This window comes from Marmota flaviventris, chromosome 16 (assembly GCF_047511675.1).
Source record: "Marmota flaviventris isolate mMarFla1 chromosome 16, mMarFla1.hap1, whole genome shotgun sequence".
Taxonomy (NCBI): domain Eukaryota; kingdom Metazoa; phylum Chordata; class Mammalia; order Rodentia; family Sciuridae; genus Marmota; species Marmota flaviventris.
The window spans coordinates 72502185-72506315 of record NC_092513.1 but is presented as its reverse complement, the minus strand read 5'-3'; the positions used below and the strand labels follow the sequence as shown (position 1 = coordinate 72506315).

The window sequence follows — 4131 nt, the reverse complement described above, 5'->3', positions numbered from 1 at the left end:
TTGTTAGATTGTTCTCTCATGGAGCATAATATACACACTACTCTGTACTTTGCCTTTCTATTAAAAATTTGTATTAATAAAAGCTTGGCACAGTGGTGCCTGTAATCCCAGTGGCTTGGGAGGCTGAGGCAGGAGGATCGCAAGTTCAAAGCCAGTCTCAGCAATTTAGTAAGGCCCTAAGCAACTCAGTGAGACCCTGTCTGTAAATAAAATATAAGAAAGGGCTGGAGATGTGGCTCAGTGGTTAAGCACCCAGGTTCAATCCCTGATACTAAAAAAGAAAAAATCAGTAAATACTTCATTTTTATGTCTGGATATTATTATTTGTTTTTGCATAGAGGCACTACTATTTGTTAAATCAGTCACCTATTGATAGAAGACTGGACCCATGTTATCTAGTGTTAAGATATCAGTAGTTAATGTCCTCATCTAGGGTTGGATATGAGTCTGGATACTCCTAGGAATCACCATTTAGAGAAAAATTAATACAAAGCGGGACTTAGAGCCTCCCTCCAGCCTCCTTGGGGATTCCGAACATTTGAAATTTATTTGTATGAGCATTGCCAATCATCCCTGCTATCATTTGGTTCTTGAACTTCCCCTAAGGCTCGTGTTTGGAGGCTGTGGCATTTTTGGAAGGTGACAGATCCCTCAGTAGGTGGGACCTAGTAGGAGGTGGTTAGATTATTGGTGGTGTACTCTTGAAAGGGCACTGGGACCCTGTCCCCTGCCTTCTCTCTTCTCACTCCCTGGCCTCCATAAGGCGAATGGTTTCTTCTACTACAGGTCTCACTGCAGGGTACTGCCTGGCCCCAGGCCCAAAAGCAATGAGGCCAAGGGACCATGGATGGAAACCTCTGAAATAGTGAGACAAACTAAACCTTTCCTCTTTGCAAGCTGATGATCTCAGGTATTGGTAATAGTAGCAGAGAGCTGACTAACACAATCTGTCTCTTGTTATTTTTTAAAATTCTCACCAGCAGTGTAAGTGACTGTCGCCTCCTCCCTAGACCCTAAGGCAGCTATACCTGGTTTGGAACTGAAAGAATTCTACCTTCACAATGTCATCTGCAAACATATAATGACACCTGTCTCCACACTGATGTAATTGTAAATGCAGCCTGGGTTTCAATCCCTGCTGCATCTTAATAGCAATGTGTTGTTGTGCATCTGACAGCCTCTCAGTGACTCAGTTTCCTGATGGTAAACCAGGCACAATTACATGATCATATCATGTTAGAATCTCCAGAGGACTTTTCTGTGAACTAAATGAATATTTATGTGCAACATACGAAAACAAAATACGTATCAACAAAATGAAACACTCTTTAATTACATCTGTCAAATTTGCTTTAAGTAGTTTCTTCTTATTTTACTTCTAAAACATATTCCCACGATGTTTAGGAATCTGTTTTAGCAAAAATAAAATTCTTCCCTTAAAGAAACTTCATGATAGAAAAGAAAAAAAATATTCTAAATTTTAACTTGTCAGTGAATTTGGCCATTTTCAACTTGAAATCCTAAGGCCAATTACCTTTGAATTTGAATTTGGATGAGTTTTCAAGTAATAAATTCCCAACTATTATTACAGAAAGCAAAGATGGGGGAAATTATGGTCCTCAGAAACATAACTACATTTGGGGCTACATTGGGACTGGGGTTGTGGCTCAGTGGTAGAGCACACGCCTAGTATGCGTGAGGCCCTGGGTTCCATCCTCAGCACCACAGAAAAATAAAAAAGTAAAATAAAGATATTGTGTCCAACAACAACTAAAAAAAATATTAAAAAAACCCATAACTACATCTAAACATTAAGTGCCTGGAAATGATTGATTGGTAAAAAGAATCAAGTAAGAAACCTGGTGCTTTTTCCCACTGGGGTGATGGCTACCAAGGAGAAGCTGCCTCCCTAGAGGAAAAGACCTCAGGAAGCAGCTGCCTGGAGCCAGCTCCTCAGGCCCATCCAACTGTGGAGAGGATGTGGCTCAGGAGGACACATGCACGTGGTGCAGCCGTTCTCAGCCAGGCTGGATGAGTATGCACAACCCCGGGAAGCTGAACGGTGAATTAAAAGGCCCAATGAAAACACTCTATTCCATGGGAGGGATTTTCTTCTTGGTATCTGAGGGGTGTCCAAGAGGTACAAGGTTGAGAGAGAGTCACCAATTCCACTTTGCTTCTCCCCAAGTACCTAAGGTGCAGAGTTGTGATCATCTGCTTTTCTTTGGTAGAAGGCAGGTGAGAAACTGAAGGAGAAGCCACCTGGCGAGGGTGATATCGAGGCAAGCAAAGGGTCTGTTATTAGGGGTGGGAGAGAAGGCAGGAGACCTGCAGGCAGGCCTCTGGGGCCTTCTTAGATGGCCACTCTGCCCCATCCTAGACCACAGTGGGAGTTATCTCCAGTTTACCAGACTCCAGGCAATGGTCACAGATGCTTGGGTCAGGAGTGTCCTGAACTGAGCTGAGCGTCCCCTGTACTGAGTCCTGAAGGGGCTGCTTGTCCCAAATTAGACAACTCAGATGTTTTTTTTTTTTCCACCAGAAAAGAAAACAAGCAAACAAAAAGATGTTGGTTGTAGAAATTATAATGTAAATAAACCTTAGGGGATAACAGTCAGCTTCATGCTGGACAAAGTTCCTCCCCTCTCATCCTCCTGGATGCTCCAAAGCAGGTCTCTGCCAATACTTCCCCTAGCCTCTCAGCAGCTGCCTCACATCAGCGCTGGTGGCCAGAAGGGCTCTGGGGACGAAGCCTCAGCTGATTGGACACCTCAGAGGACAAGGGAGTTTATGGGCCTGGCTCTCCCAGTGCCCACGCTAACCCTGGCCATGTTCCTGAACAAGCAGATGTGGACAGCTAAACATTGATAGAGAGTGGTGGGCAGCTGAGGAGGCTAAATAGGGCCCACAGTGAGCGCTCAGTTTGCTTTGGGGTGTAATGAGGCGCAGGTGCACACCACCACATGGGTGTTGGAACTCACCTAACAGCTTGTCTCGCAAAGACCAGGGACCTGGGCTAGGTAACCGCCTCCCCAGCCTGGAGCAGAGGGCTCTGAAGCAGGAGGCGCTGGGCCCAGCTCTCACACTCCGTTTTGAGTGTTAGAGTAGTAGGGACTTGGAGCTGAAGTTTAGATTCTAGTAGGGCAGCCTCAAGAAAATCTCGTCAATTCTTTATTTTCATTGAAACAAGGAAAAAATAGATATCAGAAAGACTTTTTGTCAATTTTTCTCTCTCTCTCTTTTTTTGGTACTGGGGATTGAACCCAGAGGTGCTTAACCACTGAACAACATCCCCAGCCCTTTTTATTGACAGAGCCTCACTAAGTTGCTGAGGCTGGCCTTGAACTTCCTGCCTCAGCTCCACTGAGCCACTGGGATTACAGGCGTGAGCCACTTTGTCATTTTTTAACAGGTGCAATCAGTATTCTTTCTCCTCTTTAGGCAAACTGAATGTCACTGCATAAACAACAGGACTCTGAGCTGCTGGTACTCACCACCCCACTCATCTCTAACTCATCTCTCACCATGTGTACCTAACGCACAGGGTGGTTCAGAAAAATCACTGTGGCACAGAACTTATACTATCACCATGAATCCGCCTCGTTCCTTGCATTTTGAACAATGCTATCTTTTTCTAGCTGTTTCCAGTAAAGATAATTGATATGTATATCAAATGAAACTTGAATCCTGAAATAATGTTTCACTTGAAATACAGTATATAAGAGCAAAATCTTTTCTGTCCTTCAGAAAACCATTCTATCACGAGGTCAAACTACCTTGTCTTTTTTTGAGCAAAAATTTTATAACTTGTTTCTTATCTAATTTTTTGTTTCTGAGCAAATCAAGGATAGCTCTCAAAAAAGTCACTCATTTAGAAAAAAATCAATGAAACATATGGCTAAAACATGGATTTAATAATAATCAATTTAGATAGCCCAGTTTTGTTGAGTGATGTGAGTAGTAAATACAGTTATCATGGATTTTTAGATAACCCAATTTCAAGCAATATAAAAGTAATTTATAAAGTAGGGCAGGAGAAGGGCAGAGTACATGTATAAGAATAGAGAATGAATTTTTACAGTCACCCTTTTTTGATAGTAAAAGAAGGAGGCCTTCCATAAAGAAAGAATA

General features: G+C 42.8%; 1 non-coding gene across 1 annotated transcript; it reads left to right on the top strand.

Annotated features, from left to right (window-relative positions):
• The first annotated feature begins 1655 nt into the window (after window positions 1–1655).
• Window positions 1656–1728, top strand: Trnat-agu (transfer RNA threonine (anticodon AGU)). The gene has a single exon. It is a non-coding gene; the product is annotated as a tRNA-Thr (tRNA).
• The last annotated feature ends 2403 nt before the right edge of the window (window positions 1729–4131 follow it).